This window comes from Hippopotamus amphibius, chromosome 8 (assembly GCF_030028045.1).
Source record: "Hippopotamus amphibius kiboko isolate mHipAmp2 chromosome 8, mHipAmp2.hap2, whole genome shotgun sequence".
Lineage (NCBI taxonomy): Eukaryota > Metazoa > Chordata > Mammalia > Artiodactyla > Hippopotamidae > Hippopotamus > Hippopotamus amphibius.
Genome location: NC_080193.1, coordinates 35,179,940 through 35,191,712, shown reverse-complemented (window position 1 = coordinate 35,191,712; position 11,773 = coordinate 35,179,940). Strand labels below are relative to the sequence as shown.

The 11,773-nt window shown below is 44.1% G+C and overlaps 1 long non-coding RNA gene across 1 annotated transcript; it reads left to right on the top strand.

Moving 5' to 3' along the window:
* The first annotated feature begins 1,492 nt into the window (after positions 1-1,492).
* LOC130859406 (uncharacterized) lies at positions 1,493-6,429 on the top strand. Its single transcript, XR_009055196.1, has 3 exons — positions 1,493-2,039; positions 3,115-3,252; positions 6,175-6,429. It is a non-coding gene; the product is annotated as an uncharacterized LOC130859406 (long non-coding RNA).
* The last annotated feature ends 5,344 nt before the right edge of the window (positions 6,430-11,773 follow it).

Sequence of the window (11,773 nt, the reverse complement as noted above, 5' to 3'; positions counted from 1 at the left end):
TCATACCATAGCAGTAAGTTCCAGTAATGAGACAAGGACAATTACATTGTCTCATTACAAAGGACAATTTAATTTCAGCATAAGGGGCTTCCCTGGTGGCTTAAGAATCCACCTGCCAATGCAGGGGACACAGATTCAATCCCTGCTCTTGGAAGATCCCACATGCCTCGGAGCAACTAAGCCCAGGTGCCACGACTACTGAGCCTGTGAGCCACAACTACTGAACCCCGCGTGCCTAGAGCCCATCCTCCAAAATAAGAGAAGCCACCGCAACGAGAAGCCCAAGCGCCTCAATGAAGAGTAGCCCCCACTTGCCACAACTAGAGAAAAGCCCACGAGTAACAACAAAGACTCAATGCAGCCAAAAAATAAATTTAAATTTAAAAAATATTTCAGCATAGCAACATCATCCACATTACATACCTAGCATTAATTTAATTTTTAATTTTGTTAATTTAATGTGCAAAATTGTTGTGGTTTAATAGATGTAGAAGGGCTATGAGAATAAGGACTTTATACCTAATCTTGTATATACACAAAACGAAGAAATATAATCTAAATAATTTAAATTGAGAGTTAGCAAGATTTTTTTTCAGTTCAAAGTAGCCTCAAACATTACTAGATATTGGCAGACACTGCTGTTGACTGTGATTTTCTCCCTTTGTCTGTGCCTGCCCTTGGCTGTGCTTTGCGAGGGTTAGGAGCAAGGGTTGTGTCCACACTTGGAGGGTGTTGGCAGAGAGGATTGGCCTTGCACTGCATGATTGACTCCCAACCCAGGGTAGCTATAGCCAGAAAGCAAAAGGCATTAGTTCTAGTTTGTGCAGCCAAGCCAGGCTGCCTGGGCTGTGGCAGTGACCTCTGCCAGCCACGAGGCACCTGGCAGAGAAGGAGCTTTGATCAAGCCTTGTGACCAACTGACCAGCCACTGTGCTTCCCTCACCCCCTCCTCTCCATCAGCAACTTGAGAGGATCCCTTTGGAAGATGATAAACCTTTGGGTCACTGGGGATTTAAAAGGAGGAGAACCCCATGGGAAAGCTGGACTCAGCTTGCTGGGTAGAACTTAGAGCCAAAAATAAATTAATTAATTAATTAATTAATTACAAAACAAAAACCACATGACAAAGTGACTCGATTTTGTTACTTAAGCTGGTGAGGTGGGACATACAAGCTACACAGCATTTCAGACACCTGGTCTCTTGACATGTGATCTTAACTGGATATCTGTCTGCCTCAGCTGGAGAATGAAGGGGAAAATTTCTTCTTTTCACCTGTCTGGAATCTTCAGGCATAACTTGAAGCAAAGCAAAACAAGACAAACAAATTCAGACTTAAACCTTTGAAGAACTGTCATACATTTTCCCAAGACGTTCAGAATTCTATGGCTTGGACTTCCTTTAATCATAGAGCTCCTTTGAATGTACTTTTTAAAAATAGGTATTTATTTTTAAAAATTACATAACATGTATCTCTGAGGCAGGTGGCCCAGATTGGTCACTCTGTCGACATGACCCTCTCCTTCTTCCCTTGCCAGCAATTCTTTCCTTTTCTTTCTTCCTTTCTTCTCTCCTTCCTCCCTCCCTCCCTCTCTCTTCCTTCCTTCCTTTCTCTTTCTCTCTTTCTTCCTTTCCCTGTTTCTTTTTCTTTCTTCCTTCCTTCCTCCCTTTTTCTTTTTCTTTCTTTCTTCCTGCCTTCCTTCCTTCCTTTCTTTTTCTTTCTTTCTTTTCTTTTTCTTTCTTTCTTTCCTTTTTCTTTCTTTCTTTCTTTCTTTCTTTCTTTCTTTCTTTCTTTCTTTCTTTCTTTCTTTCTTTCTTTCTTTCTTTTTCTTTCTTCTTTCTTTCTTTCTCAATCTTTTTTCTTCCTTCCTCCCCCCTCCCTCTCCTTCCCTCCCTCTCTCTTTCTTCTTTCCTCCCTTCCTTCCTCTCTACATTAGTGGAAGACCCAAATTAGCAATCCCTGGAATCCAGAATTATATAGAAAAATGTAAAATTTTAAAAATCAAAGACTTCCTCCTACTTCCAGTTCCACTCTCCAAAGGTAAGCACTATTAACAGCATCTTGTGTATACCTGCAGAATTTTCCCTGCATCTATAAGCTTAATCAATATCTTATTTTCCCTAACTACAATCAATGTCGTCTTTCCATACATACTAAATTTTACTTACAAATGTCCTTAATAGAACATATGGGTATATGTCATTCTTTCTAAGGGCTGTATCACAGTGTTTTTAATCTTCTCTAATAAATGGACATTTAGGCCATTTCTGGTTCTTTGCTATGACACACAACACTGTAAAGAACATTTTCATGACAAAGCTATGTACATAAGAAAAGTATTTCTTTAAGACAAATTTCTGGAAATACAATTGCTGGCTTGAAATGTATGGGCATGTTTAATTTTGATAAATGTTGCCAACTTGATTACCAATTGCACCCACCAACTATGCATGAATTATAGTTATTCACCTCTTCTGTATCATTTCTAGGTTTTGTATTTTACTCAATCCAAAATAAAAGCAAGAAAAGAAGAAACCCATATTTTCTTTTCTTCTAGCACTTTTAGTTTTTTTAAGTACTTAAATCTATGACCAGTCTGGAAATAATTCTGGTGTAAGGAAATAGGGATCCAGTTTAATTTTTTAATGGTTTTCCAGTTGTCTCACTATCACTTTATTGAATAATCCATCACACACACACACACATACACATACACACACACACGCACACGCACACACACAATTGTTTGGTAAGTTTCTCTTTCCAAATACTAAATTCTAAATCTTGATTTGGAAATTTTTTTCATTTACTCCACAGAGGCATCTTTCCATGTCTGTGTTAGTTTCCTCTTGCCTAGTGTGGGATCTATATATTATCTGAAAAAAATTATTTGTAAATGTGAATATAATCTATAAAAGTACATGGGACACTGATCACCCATATTATAAGCCACTAAACCTGTATCTGTCTTTTTAATTTAAATATTAATACAAATTAGTTTCATAATTTTCATGTATTTAAAAACACATGCATTGCTCACATACTATTTTCGAGGCACTGGGAATGCGGGTAAGAGGTGGCCCTTGCCCTCAAGGCAAGAATTTTTCATTCTTAGGTGGTGACTTGTCAGAGGGTTGTGCAATCAACTTGGTGGGTCCCAGCTAGTATTTTGAAAAGAGAAATGAACTGGAATAGACAAGAAAACATCAGAGTGCATCACACAAAGTGAAGGTCAACACGGGACTGTGAAACTGTAGGTATATGTTTGTGCACTTGTGTGTATGTGAATTTCAATGTGAAGTGTCTTTCTTACTTTTTTTTTAATAAATGTATTTATTTTTGGCTGCATTGGGTCTTTGTTGCTGCACACGGGCTGTCTCTAGTTGTGGTGAGCGGGGGCTACTTTTCAATGCGGCACACAGGCTTCTCATTGCGGTGGCTTCTCTTGTTGTGAAGCATGGGCTCTAGGCACGCCAGCTTCAGTAGTTGCAGCACGCGAACTCAGTAGTTGTGGCTCACGGACTCTAGAGCACAGGCTCAGTAATTGTGGCGCATGGGCTTAGTTGCTTCTCAGCATGTGGGATCTTCCCTGACCAGGGATCAAATCTGCATTGGTAGGTGGATTCTTAACCACTGCGCCACCAGGGAAGTCCTGTCTTTCTTACTTTGGATGTGGTGGCTGTAAAGTTTGGGAGCCTCTAGTTGAGGGAGAATGAATAAGCATACAAACAATACAAATTAGTATGAGAAGTGCTTTCATAGGTGAACCCCATGAGGGCAGCACCATGGCTGTGTCACTCACCATTATTTCATCACACCCTGACCTAATGGCTGATATATAATCAGCCCTTGGTTATTCTTTTCAAGTAAACGGATGAATGAGGTGAGCCTGGGGTGCCAGAAAAAGCAGTAGGAGGAGGTCAGAGGACCAGCACATTTTGTCCTTACCTTTGAGTGACTCCTCTGAGAGCTGAGGGCTGCGGGGACAGCTGTTAAGAAGAACTTGATCCAATGCAGAATTGAAGGCTGGGCAGAGGGAAGCCTGAGGGACCTTGAGTGACATCTAGTGGCTTCTTGGACCAAATGGGCGGCACCAGCCTCAGGAATCTCCCATTAGGTGGAATATTATTGAGTAAGCTGTTTGCTTTAAGGGGAAGGAAAAATAGAAGGCTCCATTCCTGCATAGTGCTTGTGTTCCTTTACTTGTACATGAATCCTGTGGGTTTAGGGGTCTGTGCTCTTTTGTGTGTGTTGGCTTTGTCCAAAGTGGCTTCCTCATCACATTAGAAAATCGTGGTTAATCTTCGTGCCTTTGTAGCCTGTTACTCAGCACGTGGGACAGTACTTTCAGGTGTGGTTCAGGTGCACAATAAGCACCTGCTGGTGGCTGCCTGACATGTTTAATCATTCAACCTGTGTTCATTGATCAGCTGTCGCCAACATTAAGGATTCTCATCTCTGGCCACACATTAGAAACACCAAGGGCATTTTTAATAAATAAAGAAGGCTTTTCCCCACCCCGACCCCACCTCCTTGATTACGTAATTGATCCGGGTGGATCCCAGTCTTCTCTTATAGATATGGATATAGATTTTTTTTCAGCTTCCAAGGGGACCCTACTGTGCAGCAGGGCTGAGACCCACAGCTCGCATTTGGACAGGCACCAGATGTAACAGAGCATCAGTGTAAATCAGGACTTCCTGCTTCCTAGATCAGTGCTTCTCAAACTGCCGGGAGCGAAGGACCAGTCTTCATGGGTCCAGTTATTTGTAAAATGTAAATAAAAGGAAATTCCTAGAAAATTAAATACGACAGACATATAATAAAATCCAAGCCCCAATTGTTTATTAGATTCAACAGAAATTAATTTCTCTGTTAAATTTCTCTAAAAGGTTCTAATGGCTCCGTCTGAATCTCTGTACTTGTGAGCTGTGACAAATCATCTGCAGGGCAGCACTTGGTTATGCTCTAGGTGGAGGTGGGGACAAGAAGAAGACAGGAGGTGCAAAACACACCACCAGCAGTAGTAACAGGACACAGGGGTTGCTCTTGTGCATCTGAGCAGGAGGGCAGCGGTCCCCTCAGGCAGAGCCCCGTGGGGCCACCAGGGCCGAGGGCCCAGTCCTCAGCTGCCCAGAGCCAAACTTGGATTTTATCAGAACACCCACATGATCGGGCACTCGGCATGGTCCATGTGCTAAAAGATTTTCAGAAACTGGTTATAAAGCAAAGGTCACTCTCTGTTTAAAGCAAATGTGCCTTTCCAGGGACCAGACACTGATGTTTGCTATAAGGATGTCCTCCTCCAGGATGAAGGTCCTCAGGCCTGAGATGATTCTTTAGGGAACAGAGGGTGATGCCCTCCCTGCCCTGTGATGGAGTGTGCCATCCAGTGATGCGCTGCTCACGCCCATTCCATGCAGGTGTCTCTCTCTTGGACAGTGGCTAATAAATAAATACCAGAAGACTGACAGCTATCCCACTTCTAGCTGTACCTCTGTCCTTCGCCACCTCCAGCAGGCAGGCTCAATACACTAGATTAAGTTACCACTTGCTTCTACAATTGGATCTTTGTCCTAAGTCTTTTTTTTTTTTTTTTTTTTTTTTTTTTTTTAGTGCTTTGAGATATCCCGATTTAATCATGGTAGTAAATTGAGAATTTTTCCAAGGCTATGCCTTCTTTCTTTTTTCTTTTTCTTTTTTTCCTTTTTTTTTTTTTTTTAATGTGGACCATTTTTAAAGTCTTTATTGAATTTGTTGCAACATTGCTTCTGTTTTATGTTTTGGTTTTTTGGCCACAAGGCATGTGGGATCTTAGCTCCCAAACCTTTACCCCCTGCATTGGAAGGTGAGGTCTTAACCACTGGACTGCCAGGGAAGTCCTATGAGCCTTGTTTCTGTTTTGGGCAACAACATTTGGAATGATCATATGTATCAGAATCTTTCCGTTTATGAATGCTTTATATGCTTAGGGGGTGAGGAAGGGCAGGAAGGATTTTACAGGATCACAGATCTGACTGTCATGGGAAAAGAGTAGGAGAAAATAACCCAAACAGGAGAGATTTGCAATTGTATCTTCATTTGGTTTGTAGAGAAGAGGGAGCAGGTGTCATTACAAATTGTGATAGGGACTTCCCTGGTGGCACAGTGGTTAAGAATCCGCCTGCCAATACAGGAACATGGGTTTGATCCCTGCTCCGGAAAGATCCCACATGCCTCGGAGCAACTAAGCCTGTGTGCCACGACTACTGAGCCCACATGCCACAACTACTGAAGCCCACGTGCCTAGAGCCCTCAACAGGAGAAGCCACCGTAATGAGAAGCAGTTGCACCGCAACGAAGAGTAGCCCCTGCTCGCCACAACTAGAGAAAGCCCGTGTGCAGCAACGAAGACCCAATGCAGCTAATAAATAAATAAATAAACCTTTAAAAATGTTTAAAAATAAAGTGTGGTAAGATGTATCTCTTTTTTAAATAAACATATATTAGAATCTACACATTTATATTAGTACAGTCCTCCAACTTGGTCATTTGGGGAGGCTATATTTTTCTCCAACAACTTGACTTGTTTCTCAAATACTGTCAACTCCCCTGTAAGTTCATCTCTGCCACCCAAGTTCCTGTATGAGAGAATGCTGTCTGATCTGTCTGTTGCAAGTACTCTACCACCCCAACCCCTATTCCAAATCAATCCTGGTTGAAGAAGGAGGGACCCTAGGACCTCTAACGCCACCAGTGGGATTCAGTGCTCGACTCAGTTCAGTGCCTTCTGTGTGCTGGGCACCATGCCAGGATCTGGGTTTGCAAAGATACAATACAACACAGCACAGACTCTGCAGACCAATGGAGAAAAGGTTGACCTAAAAGCCTGTACGCTCACTCTCCCTCTCTTTATGAGGCATAAAGTCTGGAGTATTCATGCAGTTGAGACCAAGTACGGGAGACCTGTGTATATTGACATGAGGCACACACTCCAGTTTCTGGGATATACCTTTAAAGTTGCCCTCACGGTGTTGAAAGTTTGGCTAAAACCCAACCCAAGAAAAACTAGATAAATACTGAGTGTGGAGCACGTGCTACAGATAAAAGCCAAGATTATCCACAAGGGCCCCTGTTTTAAAGCTCCTGCGAAACGAAGGCAATGTAAAATGGTAGTTTTGGAAAGAGCAAAAAGCGTCAAAGTCTCTTTGAAGCAGTTTCCAAACTCCTTCATTTATAGGATGAGAGATATAACTTTGGTCTGAATTTTTTTTGTATCAATGACCTCAAACCAATTAGTTCCTGGATCAATTCAGTGGAAAAAAAGAGCTTTTAAAAGATTAAGACGAGGGAGGGTGGGGGGGCAGTCAAGGGAGGGAGGGAATACGGGGATATGTGTATAAAAACAGATGATTGAACTTGGTGTACCCCCCAAAAAATAATAAATAAATAAATAAAATTAAAAAAAAAAAGATTAAGACATGGAGTTCTTTTGGTACCGTTGAGGACAAGTTCTTGACTTTATACTAACTTTCTAGAAATTAGTTCTTTTTGTGTCCCCCCCAAATAATTTGTAACATGTTTATTAGAAACTCTGGTGCATATATTTAAAGCAACCCTACCTCTTCATGACTGGAGACCATTCAAATCAATCCGTGTGCTTTAACTATATAGGATATGGTGTCCAGTGTCCCCTCCTCAACCCCGTTTGTATGCTATTAGGCAAGGTACTTGTTCTGGGCTGAATCATGTCCTGCCCTAAATTCATATGTTGAAGCCCTAATCCACAATACCTCGGAATGTGACTGTATTTGGAGATGGGATCATTAGGGCAGGCCCCCATCCAGTGTGACTGGTGTTCTTTTCAGAAGAAATTTAGACACAGACACACACAGAGAGAGGACCACGTGAACACACTGCAGGAGGTGGCCATCTGCAAATCAAAAAGGGAGCCCTCAAGATAAAACAAACGGCCCGCACTTTGATCTTGCACATCCAGCCTCCAGAGCTGTGGGGGAATAAATTTTTGTTGTTTAAGCCACCGAGTCTGCGGTACTTTGTTATGGTAGCCCTAGCTGAATAATACACTACTCAAACCCTCTGTGCTTGCTTCTGCATCCACAAAATGGGAATAATAATATATGTACTTACCTCAAGGATTATTATGAAGATGAAGAGAACTAGCAAACAGGAAGCACCTAGAACTGTTACCCCTGATTGGACACGCACCACGTGCCACGCCTATTAATTTACACCTCCCACCTCCCTTCTGAGCAAGTTGTATATCCCCATTTTGCAGATATGGAAATTCGAAGTTGGAGGTTTCGGCAAGCACAATCCCATTTAAGACTGACCTCCCAGGACTTCCCTGGTGGCACAGTGGTTAAGAATCCACCTGCCAATGCAAAGAACACAAGTTTTGATCCTTGATCCAGGAAGATCCAACATGCCACGGAGCAACTAAGCCCAAGCTCCACAACTACTGATCCTGTGCTCTAAAGCCCGCAAGCCACAACTACTGAGCCCGTGTGCTGCAACCACCGAAGCCTGTGCGCCTAGAGCTTGTGCTCTACAACAAGAGAAGCCTCCACACTGAGAAACCCACGCACCACAACAAAGAGTACCCCCGCTAGCCACAACAGGAGAGATTGACCTCCTGTCATGGGGCTGTAAAAATGGAAAAGTGTTATACATAAATGTTAAGCTACATGTTATCACAGGTACAGCAGTGTGCTATCAGCAAGCATCACAGAAAGCATGTGAGCCAACAGGAAAGAACAGGAGTGAGGATGGAGAGGTGGGTCACCTTCCCATCTGTGTGCCTTAGACTTGGTGTTGGCAGCAGAGACGAGCCATAGAGTGGGGTGTGATCACTTGGATGTTTTATAAAGACCACTGTGACGATAGGGGAATGCAGACTGGGGGGATGAGTTTCAGACCCTTGTAATAACCCAGGGGCTTATGATAAGTGCTTGAGCCAGGGTGGAAATTCTGGACTTAAAAAAAAACAGAGGTCCTTGACATATTAAGCCAGATGCCGCAATCTTTTATTAGGCGACCCAGGTGACACCCAGGTTTCTGGCTTGCCCAGGGCCTGGATGGAGAGCAGCGTCACTCACCAGGGTCAGGAGCACAAGAAAAAGGGGGTGGTAATGAATCCAATTTAGAAGAGACTGAACCGGAGGTCTCTGTGAGAGTCTACGTAGAATCATCCAGAAGTCAATGAAATATAGATTCACAGCAGTCTCCAGCCTGCACTGGAGTTAGAGGTTTGAGATGGTAGCACAGGTCATAGGACAGTGTCTGAAGGGGGACGAGAAGAAGGAAAGGAAAGGATCCCTGGGAGTGAGTGCCAGCATTTGGGCATAGGCCCCTGTGGTGGACCAGTCGGGGTGGGGAGAGAGGAGGGTCACAGACTCCAAGGGCAGAGAGGCTGACGGCGCCAGACGCCCTGGAGCTGACAAAGCTGTGGGTGGAAAAGGATGCCTGGGATTGGAAGTTTAATATTCATTCATGACCTTTGCCAGACAGTTTCAAGGAAGAGGTGGGAGTGGAAGGCAGACAACAGTGAGTTGAGGGAGTGGGAAGGAGAGACAGAGTGAAGACAGGTGACAAAGAGCTTCGTTGATTAAGGAAAGTGAGAGAGATAAAGTGTGTGTGTGGGGGGGGACAGGAGTGAGGGGAAGCTTTGGTTAGAACATTGTGCCAACAATGCTATGTCATGGGGTTCAAGTTTTCATGACAGTCAGTGAATATTCTCTTTTTAAAAATCACAGTTCATAAATGCTAACCCAAGGTAACCTTCTGGTAAACGAACAGTCCGTGCTTCACTAGATCTCCAGTGATTCTGGAGCAGCCTGAAATGTTGTGAGGGCTCCACCGACTGCCTATTCAACAGCTTTTGTCCCCTTCTTCTTGCTAATGGAACCCAATTTTATGATGTGACCATTTGCCCAGCCCTACAGTATAAGCAGTGATATTACGGCTGAGTGTATGTGTATATGCATATATGTAATATATATACACACCACATCTTTTTTTGTTGGTGGTGATTAAATTAATTTCAGTTTATTTCTTGTACATGTCAGTCAAATAATTATCCCCATTTAAATACTATTAAGGGGAGGGTTGGGGTGGGATGAATTGGGAGATTCGGATTGCCATATATACATTACTAAAAGAACAAAATATCAAATTGTACACTAAACATATGCAGTTTATTGTATGTCAATTATACCTCAATAAAAGTTCTTAAACAAAAATAAATAGTATGAAAATACCACTTTTATTCGCTTAGTTCCCCCACCGGGGATGGAACCCGTGCCCCCCGCAGTGGAAGTTCAGAGTCTTCTTTTTCAGACTGACGCTGACCTTGAGCATCATTACTTGACTTGTATGAGCCCCGGCTTCCTCCCTGGTGTCCTGGGGTGAGACCAGCTACTTAAATGAGGCCGCGGTGAGGACTGAGACAGCGCGTGCGAAGAGCCTAGCGTGCAAGTGATGGTGCCCGGCTTCTATCTTCACATGAGTCCTTTACCCACGTCATCACCCCCACCCCGCCCCCACTGGCCCTACGCCCTCCCTGGAAGAGCTAGGAATGGCCAGGCCAGAGCCATGGGTAAATCACTGAGAGCCTGCACCCCACCCCCCTCAGGGCCCCCAGAAGATGCGGCCCCACCCTTCACAGCTCCAGGTCACTCACTGGCTGCCAGCTCCACAGTCACTATCTTCCAGCTCAACCACAGCCGCCCAGTTGGGCATGGCCTGCCTTTGTGACAATGTTCCCCCAACAGCCCTGGGCTGCCGGCCCGCTGAGCCCACGGACACAGTGCTCAGGCCTTGCACCCCCTCTGGCACCAGGCCTGGGGTTCCCAGCTTCCAGCCCTGCCCACGGCCCACGTGGCCAGGTTTGCTCGGGCCTCACCCTGGGGCTGCGTTACAGCAGGTGCCAGGAAACCAGCCCTGCTTTCCCACCAAAAGCCACAAAAGAAGCCCTGTGGCCAGAAGGTAACACCAACCAAACCCACATCCATAGCTACTGTGACCCTCCTTGTGGGAAGAGGATGGGGTGTCTCTGTCCATCTTTCATCTTCAGCTTAGAAAGACGGTGCTGAGCCAGGAGAGTGTGTGCTTTGGACTAAGGCAGCTTCAGCTCTTAATAGCAATTTGAATGTGAGCAAGCCGTGTTGCCTTTTTAATCATAATGATGACAATAACGATGATAATCACGGTAACTAATATTTATTGGTTGCTTATTTCTCTGCTGAACACAGGGTATCATCTCCATCCCTTCAGGCACCCTCTACAGGAGAATTAATTGTTCTCCCCATTTTACAGATGAAGAGCCCGAGACAGAGATTGCTAAGTAACTTGCCCAAAGTCACAAGCAGTTGGTGGAAGAGCTGGATCAGCTTGAGTCTGGAGCCCAGAGTCTCTGGGACTCAACTGCCTTATCCGTGAAATGTGCACAATGATAACATCCCCATGGAACTGACCAAGAACGAGACATAACTTCTGTGAGGCCCCTAACACATGCCCAGCAACGCGGGTCCCTTCCTGCTGTCTTCCCTCCTAAAGGAGTCAACATAGACCATTAGGGCAGTGGCTTTCAGGAATGATTTGTCCCCAGGGCCATTCCCCAGTGGATGGATTAGCAATGAGCCATCACTATTGTCACCTTGGGGGTCCTTCATTGGCCCTTTTGAAAGAGTTCTCTCAGGTGTCAGTCCCTTTCAACTCAGTAAATTGGACACGCAGAAATACTAAAGGCTGTTTTCACATTCCATCACTCAGAC